An 18,303-nucleotide genomic window follows, 5' to 3' on the forward strand; every position below is an offset into this window, starting at 1 on the left:
AAAAATATATATGTATGTACTGCAATTCACAGTTTTTAAAATATATTATTAAGTATTTGCAAGGAACTGCTGCTGCAAAGTTAATAAATTTCACGACAAATGCCGGTGATTTTAACCCTGATTCTGATTTTTATTCCAATAATCTCCCGCTCCAGACATTCCACCTTCCCCTTCCTTTGGGTAGAAGATAGAAGAGCTTGAGAACACGCACCATCAGGCTCAAGAACAGCATCTACCCCAATGTCATAAGATTCTTGATTGGACCGCTTATTTGATAAAGAGCTCCTGATCTCCCAGTCTACCCTATCATGACCAAGGCACCTTCTCGTCTACCTGAACTGCACTCTGTCTGTAAGTGTAACACTTTGTCCTGTATTCTGTTCTACACTCAGTGGCCACTTCATTAGCTACGCCTGTACACCTGCTCGTTAACGCCAATATCTAATCAGCCAATCATGCGGCAGCAACTCAATACATAAGAGCACGCAGACATGGTCAAGAGGTTCAGTTGTTGTCCAGACCAAACATCAGAATGGGGAAGAAATGTGATCTAAGTGACTCTGATTGTTGGTGCTACACGGGGTGGTTTGAACATCCCAGAAACTGCTGGCCTCCTGGGATTTCCATGCACAATAGTCCCAAGCTTTTATAGAAAATGGTGTGAAAATGCCTGGTTAATGAGAAAGTTTGGCCAGACAGGTTCAAGCTGACAATAAAGTGACAGTAACTCAAATAACCACATGTCACAACTGTGGTGTCCAGAAGAGCATCTCTGAACGCACGGAATGTCGAACCTTGAAGTGGATGGGTTACAGCAGCAGAAGACCATGAGCATACACTCAGTGACCACTTTATTACGTACAAGAGGTGCCAAATAAAGTGGCCACCATTTGCAGTTTTCCCTCACTACCTCAATCTACTTGTGTATGTAGTTCCTCCAGCGTTTTGTGTGAGTTGCTCAGGATTTCCAGATTCCCTTGTGTCTCTGTAGAATAATCTTTCTGGATGGCCTCAAAACAACATTATTCAATGCCATCCAATTACAATTAGTAGGTTATTTGGTCGTTGGGTGTAAGTAGGCGGTGTGGGCTCACTGAGCCAGAAGGACCTGTAACTGTGCTATATTCCTAAAAAAATTTCATTTAAAATATTATTCTTCATCAGTTATTCTCATTGCTGTAATATCTTATCCCTCTTTCCTGTGGCGTCTTTCTATGTATCATACAATGCTCAACGTGAAGAAATTAGCTGATCCATCTTCCCCTCAGCCCCAATCTCTTGCCTTCCCCCTGTACCCCTTCATGACCAGACTAATCAAGAATCTCGCAATTTCTGTCTTAAATATACCCAATGACTTGGCCTCCACAGCCGCTTGTGGCAACAAATTCCACAGATTCACAGTTCATGTTCAACCGTAGAGCCTCTTAGGCACATTTATTCTCCTTGCCTCCCGCCACCATGCAGGCAGTGCATTCTAGGCACACCACCGCACTCTGTGTCAAAAACCCACCCTGCACATCTCCTTTGAACTTCCCCCTTCACACTTCTAGTATCAGATATTTCGACCCTTTGAAAAAGGAATTGGCTGTTCACTCTATCTATTTGCCTCTCACAATCTTACAGGAAGGATACAAAAGGAAACAGAAATGTAAGTGTTTGTCTGCCAGTCATTTCTCGGGGAAATAGAATCAGGTTTATTATCGCTGACACACAGGACTATGCAAGTCATAGGCACATGTATATAGCGAGGGAGCTCAGACTTTTGCACCGAACTGCAGTAATTTTATGTATTGCACTGTACTGCAGCCGTAAAAAGAAACAAATCTCATGACATATGTGAGTGATGATAAACCTGATAAACCTAACACAAAAAGAACTACTGCAAGTTCCCTGTTCTTATTACTATCATCAGGGAGAAGGTACAGGAGCCTGAAGACACACCCTCAATATTTCAGGACAGCTTCTTCCTCTCCGCCTTGACATTTTTGGATGGGCTATGAACCCATGTACGCTAACACACTACTTTTTCCTTTCTTTTTTTCTCTTGATCTCTTTTTACAGTACTTAGTTCATTTAATTATTTTAAATATATATTTCTTGTTGAAATTTATAGTCTGTTATTATATATTGCACTGCTGCAGCAAAAGAAGTGATTTCACAACGTGCCAGTGGTATTAAATCTGATTCTGCTTCTGATTTTGAAGTTACAATAAGCGTAAATAACATTGTAAAAGAGAACTCGCGGGGTAGTGTTCATGGACTATGCAGCTGGTTCAGTAAGCAGGTTATGTTGAAACAAGTTATTTGTCGAACTGAACAGAATTACAGTCAGGTGTTGAGGCTTTAAGCATTTTATGCAATTGATTGTTGGTCTGAATTACTAGGTTTGATTGGTCCCACCTGGCAGTCATTATTATGTTAAATCGTTGCCTTCTGGACAATGGCTGCCTTGGCAAATCCTGGCAGTGTTCACGCTGTTTGGAATTTTCCAACGATGTTTTACTGTGGTTGTAAATCTTTCATATTGGCCAAATGAGGACGTCAGAATAGTTTATTATTCAGGGCTCGGATCCAATTATCTTCAACAATTCTACATTTTTCACATAGCTACATAGAGTGTGCTTCTGGGTAAGAGTCAAACCAAGCTTAGACACTCCAGTCACTGGAGTGCAAGTCAGGTGTCTTAAACAGAAAAAGCAGGGTTTTTTTCCAGCCAGATTAGAGGGTAAGAGTTGTAAGGAGAGGCCAGACAAATGTAGTTTGTTTATTCAACAGCATTGGAGGCTGAGGGGGAATCCTGATAGAAGTCTGAGGGGTAAACATGAGGAATTAGGCAGATGCTGGAAATTCAAGCAACACACATCAAAGTTGCTGGTGAACGCAGCAGGCCAGGCAGCATCTCTAGGAAGAGGTACAGTCAACGTTTCAGGCCGAGACCCTTCGTTAGGATGAAGGGTCTCGGCCTGAAACGTCGACTGTACCTCTTCCTAGAGATGCTGCCTGGCCTGCTGCGTTCACCAGCAACTTTGAAAAGTCTGAGGGGCATAGATTGTGCAGACAGTCAGCCTGTTTCCCAGGGTTAAAAATCAAAGTAAATTTTCAAATTCAAAGCACATTTATTATCAAAGTAAATATGTATATGTCACCGTATACTACCTTGAGATTCATTTTCTTGCAGGCATTTACAGGCAAGGCTCATCATATGAAGAGCATTTGATGGCTCTGGGCCTCAGTGAGGGATGACCTCATTGAAATCTATTGAGTGTTGAAAGGCCTCGAGAGAGTGAATGTGGAGAGGATGTTTCCTATGATAGGGGAGTCTAAGATCAGAACGCACAGCCTCAGTATAGAGGGACCGTCCATTTAGAATGAAAATGAGGAGCTTCTTTAGTCACAGAGTGGTGAAACTATGGAATTCATTGCCACACATGGCTGTGGAGGCCAAGTCACTGGGTGTATTTAAGGCAGAGGCTGATAGGTTCTTGATTAGCTAGGGCATGAAGGGTTACGAGAAGAAGGCAGGAGATTGGAATTGAGAGGGAAATGATCAGCCATGATGGAATGGGGGAGAAGATTCAATGGGGCAAATGGCTCCTGTAACTTATGGTCTTAAAATAAAAAAATACAATAGAATTTATGAAAATATACATAATCTCCTAAAGAAGACAAACTGTGCAAATTAAAAAAATTAATAATACCAGGAACATTAGTTGTGGAGTCCGTGAAAATCAGTCTGTATGTTGTGGAATCAGTTCAGTGTTGAGGTAAGTGGAGTTATCCACGTTGGTTCAGGACCTTGAGGGTTTAGGTTCGAAATATAAAGTTCTGAAAAGCATGCATTTGAGATGAATAGGGAAGGTTTAAAGGATCAACCAAAAAGATGCTGCAGAAGATGGAAATCCAGAGTAAAACACACAAAGGGGCGGCACGTTAGCATAGGGGTCAGTGCAACACTTTACAACACCAGCGACCCAGGTTCAATTCAAAGAGTTTGCACGTGGATTTCCTCCAGGTGCTCTGGTTTCCTCCCACAAAGGTGTGTCTGCTATTGGTTTAATTGGCCATTGTAAATTGTCCTGTGATTAGGCTAATGTTAAACTGGGGGTTGCTGGAGGTTGTGGACTGAAGGGCTGGGGAGGGGGGGGCCGGTTCTGTACGGTATCTCAATAAATAAGTGAATAAATAAAATGCTGGAGGAACTCATCAGGTCAAGTAGCATCTATGGAGAGGAATAAAAGTCATTTCGTCTGTTTGTTCAGGAACTGATGAAGGGTCTTGGCCCAAAATATTGGCGGCTTGTTCCTCTCCATTGATGCAGCTCGGCCTGCTGAATTCCTTGAGTATTTTGTGTGTGTTACTCTAGGGATGTATGGGGCAAGTTGTTTTACACAGGTGTTGCCAGGCATGATACAGTATCATATGGTATTCTACAACAGTAACATCTCAGAGGCCTTTAGACAGACACAATAATATGTGGAGAGTGGAGAGGCAGGGATAATGTAAAGGCAGAAAGAACTTAGTTTAATTTGGCATCATATTTGGCATAGTACTATGGGGTAAAGGGCTTTCACAGGTAAAGTCCTCCCCATCACTGAGCACAAACACAAGGATGTACAGGAGGTACAGGAGCCTTGGGTCCTACACCACCAGATTCATGAAAGGTTATTACCCCCTCAGTCACCGGACTCCTGAACCGGTGTGGATAACTTCACTCATCCCAACACTGAACTGATTCAACAACCTATAGACCTCACTTTCCAGGATTCCACAACTCATGTTCTCTACATTATTTATTATTTATCCAGTTATTATTATTTCTTTCTTTTTGTATTTGCACATTGGTTGATTGTCCATCTTTCTGTGCATTTTTATTGTGTTTCTTTGTATTTACTGTGAACGCCTGCAAGAAAATGAATCTTAGGGTAGTAGATGGTGACGTATATGTATTTTAATAACCAATTTCCTTTGAACTTCGTTCCTGTGTTGTACATTCCATGTTCTTGTACTATCATTATGATGATGTCAGAGGGAAGTGAATTGTTGGTGGTAATTAGTAATGTGATCACTCGAGTCAAGTATGATGGCCTCCTAAGGAGATGAGATTTGAGATTTGTTCAGGGAATAGGTCTATTATTCCCTTAACAGAGAGTGCCTGTGCGTGACTTTGTTTAATATGGGTGGCTGATGCATGGACAGCCACCACACCATAAAACAATTACAGTACAGAAACAGGCCATCTTGGCCCTTCTAGTCCGTGTCGACACACGGTTCTTGACAGATCGGGGTTAGGGTCCAGGGACATGGAGTGCAAGGTGACTGGGGACATTTCACTGCTGCTGCCTTCCTCCTCCTTCACAGCCCTGTGATATGTCATCATTGTCCACCAGCTTCACCATTGACGTCCTGGTTAGGTCGCTCTTTGTCTGGACCCTACCCCCTTGTTCCTACTGCCACGGGTGACCCCTCCAGGAGCCAGGCTCTGGATGATATCATGCTCAGGATCTCAGGAATTCATAAGCCCCTCCACCATGACAAGGTGATGATCCTCAGAGAAGACTCAGAATGGTACCCTGAACGGAAGTGCTCAATTCCTTTTGATCTCAGAACCTAAGCAGGCTTGGGCCTCGAACCACTGCATCATTACTTCATAGAGGCAGACCAGTTTGTTCCTCAGAAATACTGTTGACATTCCCTGGGTGCATCTTGCTTTGCTCAATCTTTCAAAATACAACTAGCTATTGAGTGGAAGAGTCAGTGATATAGAAAATATATCTACTTCAACTACTGCACAGAGGCTTGTCATCTTCAGAAGTTTTCGGATGACTCTGCCATAGTTGGATGCATCAGCAAGGGAGACGAGGCTGAGTACAGGGCTACGGTAGGAAACTTTGTCACATGGTGTGAGCAGAGTTATCTGCAGCTTAATGTGAAAAAGACTAAGGAGCTGGTGGTAGACCTGAGGAGAGCTAAGGTACCGGTGACCCCTGTTTCCATCCAGGGGGTCAGTGTGGACATGGTGGAGGATTACAAATACCTGGGGATACGAATTGACAATAAACTGGACTGGTCAAAGAACACTGAGGCTGTCTACAAGAAGGGACAGAGCCATCTCTATTTCCTGAGGAGACTGAGGTCCTTTAACATCTGCCGGACGATGCTGAGGATGTTCTACGAGTCTGTGGTGGCCAGTGCTATCATGTTTGCTGTTGTGTGCTGGGGCAGCAGGCTGAGGGTAGCAGACACCAACAGAATCAACAAACACATTCGTGAGGCCAGTGATGTTGTGGGGATGGAACTGGACTCTCTGATGATGGTGTCTGAAAAGAGGATGCTGTCCAAGTTGCATGCCATCTTGGACAATGTCTCCCATCCACCACATAATGTACTGGTTGGGCACAGGAGTACATTCAGCCAGAGACTCATTCCACCGAGATGCAACACAGAGCATCATAGGAAGTCATTCCTGCCTGTGGCCATCAAACTTTACAACTCCTCCCTTGGAGGGTCTTTTTTTTTTAACCAATTTCCCCCGGGATCAATAAGGTATGACTATGACTATGACTAAATAAAAGTAAGGAGATTGCTTAAAATAACTACTAATAATAAGCCTAGATAAACATAATTCAGTGTAATTAAGTAAGGGATATAAAGACAGGCTGGAGAACTTTGTGTTAAAATGCATGATGGGAACTAAACCAATTGCCATTTTTTTCAGTATCTGATCTTTTTAATGTCCACATGAAAACAGATATACTTTACAACAGTGTTGGGGTGTGTTCTAGAGTTAGGGTATATGTCAAATATTAATTTCAACAGCAACCAATCTTCAGGCATGAATGTGGATCGTAGATTGAATTTAAAATGCATCCCAAAACAATAATATTCCTGGAGCTGAGGACTGGAGTTGATTGCAAACCAGACGACACGAATTAACATTCATTTTGGGTGTCTGGAGTGTGGGTGCGAAGAAGGAGGTGTGTGAAAACTACATGTAATTCAAAGGAAGCATTGTAGATACAGTGTAGCTATACAATTGTCCTGCTATTACCGTTGATCTTTAGCATATAAAATTGTCATGTAATGTTGGGTCTGGAGGCCTGTTCCTCTGAGAGTCTCAATAAGGTGCCTGCTGTTTGCTTTTGTTGAATAAAACACTTCTATATCCACCATCTTCAGTGTTTCTTTGGTGACTTTGCTCACGTGATAACAATAACAATAGCGGATTATCGACACCCAATTGCCCACCATTGAGAACATCTACCATAAATGCTGCCTGGGCAGGGTGAAAAGCATTATCAAGGATGCATCTCACCCTAACCATGGACTTTTTACTCTCCTCCCATCCGGTAGGCACTACAGGAGCCTCCGCTCCCGCACCAGCGGGCACAGGAAGAGCTTCTTCCCTGAGGCTGTGACCCTGCTGAACCTCACGTCACAGCGCTGAGCTGTATTGCATCTGTATTGTACTGTCTCAGTACTTTTATATTTGTGTGCTGTAGCACTTTTTTAATTCGCAGTTATTTTGTAAATAACACTATTCTTTGCACTTCTGGTCAGATGCTAAATGCATTACATTGGCTTTGTATCTGTACTCGGCACAATGACAATAAAGTTGAATCTAATCTAACCTCACAAAGCTAGATTGAAGGTGATGTAAATGTGACAAACTCACCGTGTGTCACATTACCTATTGGTGCCTATTGTTTTTACATGAAGGCAGCAAAGAGTACATACCGCTGTATGAATATGTTTGGCACCTTGGACTTCATAAATCAAAGTATAGAGTACAGCAGTTGGGATGTTATGCTGAATTTATATAAGGCATTGGTGAAGTCTAACATGGAGTATTGTGTGTAGTTTTAGTCACCAACCTACAGGAAAGTTACCAATAAGACTGAAAGATTACAGAGAAAATTTACAAGAATGTTGTCAGCACTTGGGGATATGAGCTCTAGGGAAAGGCTGAACGGGTTTGGATTTCAATCCCTGGAGCCTAAGCAAATGAGGGGAGATTTAATAGAGATATTTAAAATTACGAGGGGGATAGATAATGTAAATGCAAGCAGCATTTTTCCACTGAGGTTGGGTGAGACTACAACTAGTGTTAAGTGCCTCACTGGAGCCTTAACATGGGTTAAGGGTGAAAAGTGAAATATTTAAGGGGAACATGAGGGGTAGTGTCTTCACTCAGAGGGTATTGTGTGTGTGGAACGAGCTACCAGCAGAAGTGATAGATATGGGTTTGATTTCAACATTTAAGCGAAGTTTGGCTAAGTACAGTACATGGATGGGAGGGATAAGGAAGACTATGGTCCAGGTGTAGCTCTATGGGACTAGGCAGAATAATAGTTTGGTACAGGTTCGGGCTGAAGGGCCTCTCTGTGCTGTAGTAGTCTATGAATTTATGACTTTAAGTATAGATTGTTCATATTAGATTTTCAGAGAAGAGTATTTGCAGTAAAGAAACATAAGTTTTCAATAACGATTAAAACCCAGAATGATCTGTAATAGAAACAGAATTTAGATATTTGCAACAATTGTCTAGATTTTACATGCTTCTTAACATTCCCTTAATGAACAATGCATCCTCCCACAATCAACCTACTTAAATATAGGTAATGGATTTTGAAACATTGTCACGTAAATCCTTTCTCTTTGGAAAATTCTTCTGAAATCTCTGTTCTTTGATGTACATTGTGAGTTATTAAATGTTCAGGGTGACAAGCGATGGGTCCTGACTAGCCTCTTTAAGCAGATCTCCTTTCTTATGTAACCTTTTGTCTCCCTTACACAATACTATAGGTTAATTGGCACTTTGATTCCACCAAAACTCTTTGCTACCTCAAGGGACAATTCAATCAATCTAGCAAGCAAGAATAATCAATGAAAGAGTTAATGTATGAGGAGCCTTTGATGGCTCTGGGCCTGTACTCACTGTAGCTTAGAAGAATGAGGGGGGACCTCATTGATATCTATCGAATATTGAAAGGTCTAGATAGAGTAGATGTGGAAAAAATGTTTCCTATAGTGAAAGAGTCTAGGAACTGAGGGCACAGCTTCAGAATAGAAGATCGTCCCTTTAGAACAGAGATGAAGAAGAATTTCTTTAGCCAGTGGGTGGTAAATCTGTAGGATTCATTGCCATGAATGCTGTGGAAGTCAAGTATATTTAAAATTGTGGTTGATAGGTTCTTGATTAGTTAGGGTGTCAGAGGTTTTGAGAAGAAAACAGGAAAATGGGATTGGGAAGAATAATAAATCACAGTTAATTTGGTTGAGAGCTACAACTGAATGGCAGAGCAGACTTGATGGGCTGAATGGCCTAATTCTGCTTCAACATTTTGTGGTCTTAAATCCATTAGGAAGAACGACATTTTCAAACATTTCAGTGTAGATAAAAGGAAATGCTACTCAGTAACTTAGTGTGAAGTGGAGGAAGTATTTCAAAGTCAAAGTAAATTTATTATCAAAGTATGCATATGTAACATGTATGTTATCTGAGAAAGGATGTGCTGACATTGGAGAGGGTTCAAAGGAGGTTCACAAAAATGATTCCAGGATTGACAGGTTCACCATATGAGGAGTGTTTGATGGTGCTGGGCCTCTCCTCACTGGAATTCAGAAGAATGAGGGAGATCTCATTGAAACCTGTCAAATGTTCAAAGGTCGCTTTAGAGTGGATGTGGAGAGGATGTTTCCTATGGTGGGAGAATCTAAAACCAAAGGACACAGCCTTGAAATAGAGGGACATCCTTTTAGAACAGAGATGAGAAGGAATTTCTTTAGCCAGAGAGTGGTGAATCTGTGGAATTCGTTGCTACAGGCTACTGTGGACTCCAAGTCTTTGGGAATATTTAATGTAGAGGCTGATAGATTCTTGATTAGTCACAGCATGCAGGGATAAGGGGAGAAAGCAGGAGATTAGAGCTGAGAGGGGAATGGATCAGCCATGATGAAATGGCAGTGTAGACTCGATAGGCCAAACAGCCTAATCCTTTTCCTATATCTTACGGTTTTATGGTCTTATGTCACAATATACTACCTTCAGATTTATTTTTTTGCAAGCATTTACAGGGAAATAAAGAAATGCAATATAATTTGTGAAAAACTATACATAAAGACAAACTAATGCATAAAAGAAGACAAAATGCGCAAATAAATTAATAAATAATGCAGAAAACATGAGTTGTAGAGCCTAGAAGGTGTGTGAAATCTTACTGTGTTGAGATAAGTGAAGTTATCCATACCGGTCAAGAGGCTGATGGGTGTAGGGTATTAGCTGTTCTTGAACCTGGTGGTGCAGGACCTAAGGCTCCTGTACCTACCCCACAACGGGAGTAATGAGAAGAGAGCATGTCCTGGATGGTGGGGGACCTTGATGGTGGATGTTGCTTTCTTGTGGTAGTGCTCCTTGTAAATGTGCTCAGTGGTGGGGAGGGCTCTGCCTGTGATAGACTGGGCTGTATCCAACACTTTCTGTAGACATTTCCATTCCTGGGTGTTTGTTTTTCCATACTAGGCCACTATGGAACCAGTTAGGATACGCTCCATGCTGCATTTATGGAAGTTTTAGATGACTTGCCAAATCTATGCAAACTTCCCATTGGCACTTTGAATCCACAAAACTCTTTGCTACTTCAAGAGATAATTCAACCAGTATAGCGAGAGAAAGGATATGTCTGTTAGGAAGACCAAAAGGAGGGTTGTGAGAGAGAGTGACATTGACAAACTTCGCAGTGAAAGCAGAAGCAATTGCTGCTCAGTGTCTTAACAGTGTGGGATAAAGGGAGTATTTGCATGGCTCACAGACTCCTGAGAAATACTGGCAATCTGTTCTAAAGTAGCGCATATTCTTTTCCTCCACGAAGACCTTGAAGAACTTTCATTCCATAATTTGAAGTTTTCTACTGGTACAGTATAACTCTACAACTGTGTTAGTGAAGACTGGGGCAATTATCTGTCGGCATGAATTCAAATCATAGAGTCATAGAGCACAGAAAGAGGACATTTGGCTAATTGAGTCCATGCCAACCTATTACTCTGCCTCGTCCCAGTGACCCACATCTGGACTATAACCCTCTGTACCCCTTAGCCAAACATCTCTTAAATGTTGCAATCAAAGCCACATCCACCACTTCTGCTGGCAGCTCGTACCACACTCTGAGTAAAGAACGAGGCCCTCAGGTTCCCCTCATATATTGCACCTTTCACCCTTAACCCACGACCTCTTATTGTGTTCATTCTTATATAAACTGTGTATAGTTGATATTTTCTTGTGAAGACTGCTTATCTGATGTTCTGTGCCTATTGCTGTTGCAAGTAAGTTTTTCATCGCAACTGTGCATAATGTACTTGTTCAAAATAAATTTATCATCAAAGTATGTGTATGTCACCATGGGTGTGTGAGATATCCAGGGAGGGCTGGCACCTCTGGTAAAGGGGCTTGTTATGTCCATTCTGGGACCATTCATTCACCTTAGGCTCCCCCCCCCCCCAACAACAGACACTCAGCTCCCACCTGTGGCTCAAAGTAGCTGTTTGCATGCAACAGCAGCAGCCACACCTTTCGACAGGTGGGCTCAACCAGGTGAGGGGAGCTGGCGGTCTCAAGTTCCCGGTGAGACAGGAACGCGCCTGTCCCAGCACGTGAAGTCAGCTCCAGCAGACTGGGCTGATGAGATCCATCGTGAAATCCACCAGCCAGGCAGGCAGTGCTACAGTGCTCCAGGCAAAGCGAAAGGGACAACAAGGCACAGGAGAAGTCGCAGTTATTAGATTAGATTAGAATAGACTCAGTCCTCGTTTATTGTCATTTAGAAATGCATGCATTAAAAAATGATACAATGTTCCTCCAGAATGATATCACAAGAAACACAGGACAAACCAAGACTAAAACTGACAAAACCACATAATTATAACATATAGTTACAACAGTACAAGTCAATACCGTAATTTGATAAAGAGCAGACCATGGGCACGGTAAAAAAAAGTCTCGAAGTCCCGATAGCCCCATCATCTCACGCAGATGGTAGAAGGGAGAAACTCTCCCTGCCATGAACCTCCAAGCGCTGCAAACTTGCCGATGCAGCACCATTGGAAGCACCCGACCGCAGCGGACTCTGAGTCCGTCTGAAAACTTCGAGCCTCCAACCAGCCCTCCGATACAGCCTCTCCGAGCACCATCCTCTGCCGAGCGCTTCGACCCCGCCCCGGTCGCCGAGCAACAAGCAAAGCCAAGGACTCAGGGCCTTCCCCTCAGGAGATTCTGGACCACACAGTACCAGCGGCAGCGAAGATGGCATTTCAGAAGTTTCTCCAGATGTTCCTCCATGCTCTCACGTCCGTCTCCATCAAATCAGGATTGTGCACGGCACCCCGCTTGACAAATAACAGACATCACCACCGGAGTGGCCGCTGCGAGCTGCGTCGCGCCGCCATCTTCTCCTCCTTCCTCTGCAACCAAGGAAGACACCAGTTTGTGGTGCTTGTTCGTACCACTGGATCCAGACTTCAGGGGCTGAGAGAGTGGAACTGCCCCAATGCAACGGCTTTTCCACTTTAAAATCTCTCCTGCACAGGTTTCCTGACATCGTTGGACATCTACCCCTATGTCACCATATACAATCTCAAGATTCATCTTCTTACAGGCATTCAAGGAGTAGAATTATTGAGAAATTTCACACAAAGAACAACAAATGTGCAAATAAAAAAATAAATAGTACTGAGAATATGAGTTGTAGAGCCCTTGACAGTGGGCCCATGGGTCGTGGAATCAGTTCAGAGTTGAGGTGAGTGAAGTTCTTTACGCTGGTTGAGGAGTATGATTGTTGAAAGGTAAGAACTGTTCCTGAACCTGGTGGTGGGTCGTGCATATGACAAAAAACTTGACTTGACTAGTAAAACTACCAGCTATTTACAAAAGCTCGTAAGATTTACTATTGCCCTCTTCGCCGACCATTCTTGCCCAGTCTTTCTTAAACACAAATCTGCAGTTGTTTTTAAGCTGCTATCTGGAATAGCTCAGCAAGACAGTTTATTTATTTAAGACACAAGACCTTTAATCTTTAGGCACACCTGGTTTCCTATTGCCCTCTAACATTCCTATGCAGTCTTTCTTATATTTCTATCATATATCTGGGGGACAACGTTTGTAATGTTGGGTCAGGTCCACGGGTTTAGCAAGTGAGACAGAAAGCATTCTCTGCGAGTGGGTATGTTAATCATTTACTTACAGCCAGCAAAAATTCAACCAAACATTCTTGTTCCCCAGGTTGCAGAACATACAAAACTGGATATCCAACAAATATACATACATTCAACAATCATACTTAGTTAAAAGCATGTGCAGAGCATACCTTCCCAATGGCCATATGCCACACTTATTTTAAACAAAGGAAAGAGAGAGAACCTCCCACACGTGCTCTCTACATACCCAGGATATTTGGAACTGGACTGTCCAATGGGGAAAGCAGCATCAGTTCCTAAACTAACTGATCATGACAAAATGACTTTCCACAATCAGAATAAGGATAATGGTCCAAATGTGAAGCAATGGGACCAGGCAGAGTAATAGCTCAGCACGGACTAGATGGGCTGAAGGATCTTTTTCTGTGCTGTCGTGCTCTCCATGAGATATGTGAATCTAGATTTTAAACTTTGCTGCTATCTGAAGTGGCTGCGGTGGGTGGCAGGGTGGAGATACGTCTTTACTCAAGCCTGGTGCAGCCACGACAAGGGCCCAGAGGAAAGGGCCACAGGCTGGGCCCCATGGACCGCTGTGTGTGGAGACACTGATTTGGCTTGGGAAGCTCCTCAGATAATGAAAGGGTTGTACTGAATGCTGAGCTGAGGTTGATAAAGAGCATCCCGATGTATGTAACTTCGCTCTCCAGATGTTCCAGGGTTGAGGGAAGAGCCAATGAGATGGCGTCTGCTGTGGACCTGTTGCTCCAGTAGACAAACTGGAGCAGATCCAAGTCGCTTCTCAGGCAGGAATTGAAATGTTTCATCACCAGCCTCTCAAAACACTTCATCACTGTGGATGTAAGTGCTACTGAGTGACAGTAATTGAGGAAGCTCACACTGAACCAGATTTATTATCACTGATATACGTCATGAATTGTGTTTGTTTTGTGGCAGCAGTACACTGAAATACATAAAAAATTACTTTAAGTTACTGAGGCCTCCTGATTGGGGTTGACTCTCTGTGGATGTTGCACTCCAGCTGTCTATGTGATACGCAAGCCCGGGCAGTACGATATGGAGAGAAAGCTGTTGTCCGTGTAGCAGGGTCCACCTCTCCACACAGCTGATGAATCCAAAGGAACAGCAGAGATTGATACAGTTTGGCACCAGCATTGTCACAGGAGTTACCATTCAGCATTGAACTCAACATGGGACTGCCTTAGGGAGTCCAGTTCCAGAATTTTTCTTTGGGGTTCACTCTCGAAGCCTTCCCCATGAGTGGGTATAGCCACAAGGCAGCGGAGGCTTGAAGTCAGAGTTTTCCTTCTCCAAGATGAGCTGCCAACCACGGCTGATGAACCCCACCTGCCTGAAGTGATTGGCTTTATGGTGCCTTTGGCCCTTCTCCTGTTGGGTAGAAACGGTTCTGCTGGGCTTAGTAGCTAAGTCACACATGAAGGCCAGGGGCTGGATTTGGTTGTCAGAGGCTATTTGAGATGCATGTCTACAGAAATAAAATAAATAAATACTGCAAAGGAGGAATAGCGCAGTTGGGTTCATGGGCAGAGGGGGACAGCATATTGAGTGAGGCTCCTGTATCTCCACCCTGATGGTAGTAACAAGAAGAGGGCATATCCCAGAAGGTGAGGTAGGTCCTTAGTGATGGAGGTGGCCTTCCTGAGGCATCCTTTTTTGAAGATGCCCCCAGTGGCAAGGAGGGTTGTGCCCATGATGGAGAAGGCTGAGTCTCCAACCCTTTGTCACCTCTTTCAATTCGATGCATTGGAGACTCCATACCAGGCCATGATGCACCCAGTCAGAATGTTCTACAAGGTATATCTGTAGAAATTTGCCTGAGTCTTTGATATCAAACCAACTCTCCTCAAACTGCTCATGATGTAGAGCCACTGGCATGCCTACTTCATCATTGCATCAACATATTAGGACAAGGTAGATCCTCTGAGACGCTGACAACCAGGAATTTGGAACTGCTCACCCTTCGATGAGGACTGGCGTGCTTTCTCGCTCCCTGCAGTCCACGATCGATTCCTTGGTCATGCTGTCGTTGAGTGGGCACTAAGAACGTAGATGTTTACATTCTGCTTATTTTTCTTGTATTATGTAAGAAGTTTATGCTTGAAATATGAAAAAGACAAGACAAATGCTGGAATCTGGAGCAAGAAACAATCAGCTGGAGCTATTCATTGAGTCAAGGGTTCAATCCTGATTCGAGGTTTTGACTGGAAATGTGGAAATCCTTCCCCACCCACGGATGTCACCCAGACCAGAGGAACTGCACCCTAGGGTCCTGAAAGAGGTAGCGTTAGAAATTGTGGTAGCATTAGCAATGATCTTTCAAAGATCATTGGACTCTGGCATGGTGCCAGAGGACTAGTAAATAACAAATGTCACTCCACTCTTTAAGAAAGAAGGAAGGCAGAAGAAAGGAAATTATGGACTAGTTAGTCTAACCTCAGTGGTTGGGAAGATGTTAGAGTCAATTGTTAGGATGAGGTGCTAGAGTACTTGGTCATACGGGACAAGATAGTACAAAGTCAGCATGGTTTCCTTCAGGGAAAATCCTGCCTGATGAACCTGTTGGAATTCTTTGAGGAGATTACAAGTAGATTAGATAAAGGGGATGCAGTGGATGTTGTGTATTTGGACTTTCAGAAGACCTTTGACAAGATGCCACACATGAGGCTCTTACCAAGTTAAGAGCCCATGGTATTACAGGAAAGTTACTAACATGATTAGAGCAGTGGCTGATTGGTAGGAGGCAGCGAGTGGGAATAAAAGAATCCTTTTCTGGTTGGCTGCCAGTGACTAGTGGTGTTCTGCAGTGGTCGGTGTTGGGACCACTTCTTTTTATGCTGTATATTAATGATTTAGATGATGGAATAGATGGCTTTGTTGCCAAGTTTGCAGATGATATGAAGATTGGTGGAGGGGCAGGTAGTGTTGAAGAAATGGGATACAGAAAGACACAAAGATTAGGAGAATGGGCAAGAAAGTGGCAAATGAAATACAATGTTGGAAGATGCACTTTGGTAGTAGAAATAAATGGTGCGGACTATTTTCTAAACCGGAGAAAATCCAGGAATCTAAGATGCAGAGGGACTTGGGAGTCCTTGTGCAGAATACTCTGAAGGTTAACTTACAGGCTGAGTTAGTGGTGAGAAAGGCAAATGCCATATTAGCATTCATTTCAAGAGGTCTAGTATACAAGAGCAGGGATGTGATGCTGAGGCTTTATAAGGCACAGGTGAGGCCTCACCTTGAGTATTGTGAACAGTTTTGGGCTCCTCATCTTAGAAAAGTTGTGCTGACATTAGAAAGGGTCCAGAGGGGGTTCACAAGGATGATTCCAGGAATGAAAGGGTTTTCATACGAGGAATGTTTGATGGTTCTGGATCTGTAGTGGCTGGAATTTAGAAGGATGAGGGGGGATCTCATTAAAACCTTTTGAATGTTGAAAGGCCTAGACAGAGTAGATGTGGAAAGTATGTTTCCCACGGTGGGAGAGTCTAGGACAAGAGGGCACAGCCTCAGGATGGAGGGGTACCCTTTCAAAACAGAAATGCAGAGAAATTTCTTTAGCCAAAGGGTGGTGAATTTGTGGAATTTGTTGCCACATGCAGCTGTGGAGGCCGGGCCGTTAGGTGTATTTAAGGCAGAGATTGATAGGGTTTTGATTGGACATGGCATCAAAGGTTACGGAGAGAAGGCCAGGAACTGGGGTTGAGGAGGAGATAAAAAAAAAAGGATCAGCTATGATTGAATGGCAGAGCAGGCTCGCTGGGCCAGATAGCCTAATTTTGCTCCTATGTCTTATGGTCTTATGTTGCTGGACCCCACTGAATTCTTTCAGCAGGTTGTTTGTTGCTCTAGTCCGTGGAGCCCAGAGTGGTGGAATAAGCACTGGCCTTGGCAGCAGAGTAACATTGATTGTGTGAAAGGACAGGGAATCGCTGCAGTGAAAATGTTCATGTCCCCAGCCAAGCTCAGTGCCAGCCACTGAAAATCAACCCCTCCATCTAAAGTGGCACGACGGTGTAGTGGTTGGCACAGTACCAGTGACCCGGGGTTGGTTACTGCTGCAGTCTGTAAGGTGTTTGCACCTTCTTCTCATCACTGCACCGGTTTCCTCCCACATTCCAAAGACGTACCTGTTGGTTGGTTAACTGGTCATTGTGAATCGTCCTGTGATTAGGCTAGGGTTAAATCGGGGGATTGTTGGGCGGTGCGGTGTGAAGGGCTGGAAGGGCAGAAAGAAAGAAAGAAAAAAGAAAAAGCCCTGCATCTCAGAAAACAACTGGCCAGGTTACTACTCCGCTCTCTCATTTACTCAAAGCAGGACGCACTTAATTACAGATCATATATCACCACTTATGGAAAAGACAACTCTTATGGAGACTGGCAACATTAAAATTGGAGGAACTGCACTGAGGTCTATCATTGAATGAGGCCATAGGGTTTGACTGGTTTCTGTGGGATTCATCTGGTAAACCACATCCTTTATTGATGTTTTCTGTTTATAACACACAGCACATTTTACAGAGACTGGCCCACTTTTGGAATACTTGGAAGCAGTTATTTCCAGCATCAAGGTTTCTTGTTTAGAAAGATCCCTGATACTTAAAAGGTTCACATCACCAGCACCAGCCACAGGCTGTTCGACGTTTGGCACTGTGTATCAGAACTGGAAGCAGGTTCATTATCAAAGTCAAAATCAAAGTGGAGGTTTTTTTTTGTCATATATTGTATACAAATATATGCAGATTCAAGATTGTTTAATGTAATTTCCAGTGCACGTGTAAAGGAGAATTAAATAATTGTTACACCAGATCAGATGTAGCACAAAAAACACAAGAAGATTAAGAACACAACAACAATTTTAAAAAAATCAATAAACATAAATGCATAAGATAGCTTGTATGCATAGATTGATTGTATGTCCATAAAGTGCTGGCAGGCACTGGACTGTCTGTACATAAGGTGAGTGACAGGAAATGATAAAGTAGTAGTGATTGGGGGTGTGGAGGGGTGAGTTAGAACATAGAACAAAGAACAATACAGTGCAGGAAGAGGCCATTTGGCCCACAATGTTGTGCTAAA

This window comes from Mobula hypostoma, chromosome 9, assembly GCF_963921235.1.
Source record: "Mobula hypostoma chromosome 9, sMobHyp1.1, whole genome shotgun sequence".
Taxonomy (NCBI): domain Eukaryota; kingdom Metazoa; phylum Chordata; class Chondrichthyes; order Myliobatiformes; family Myliobatidae; genus Mobula; species Mobula hypostoma.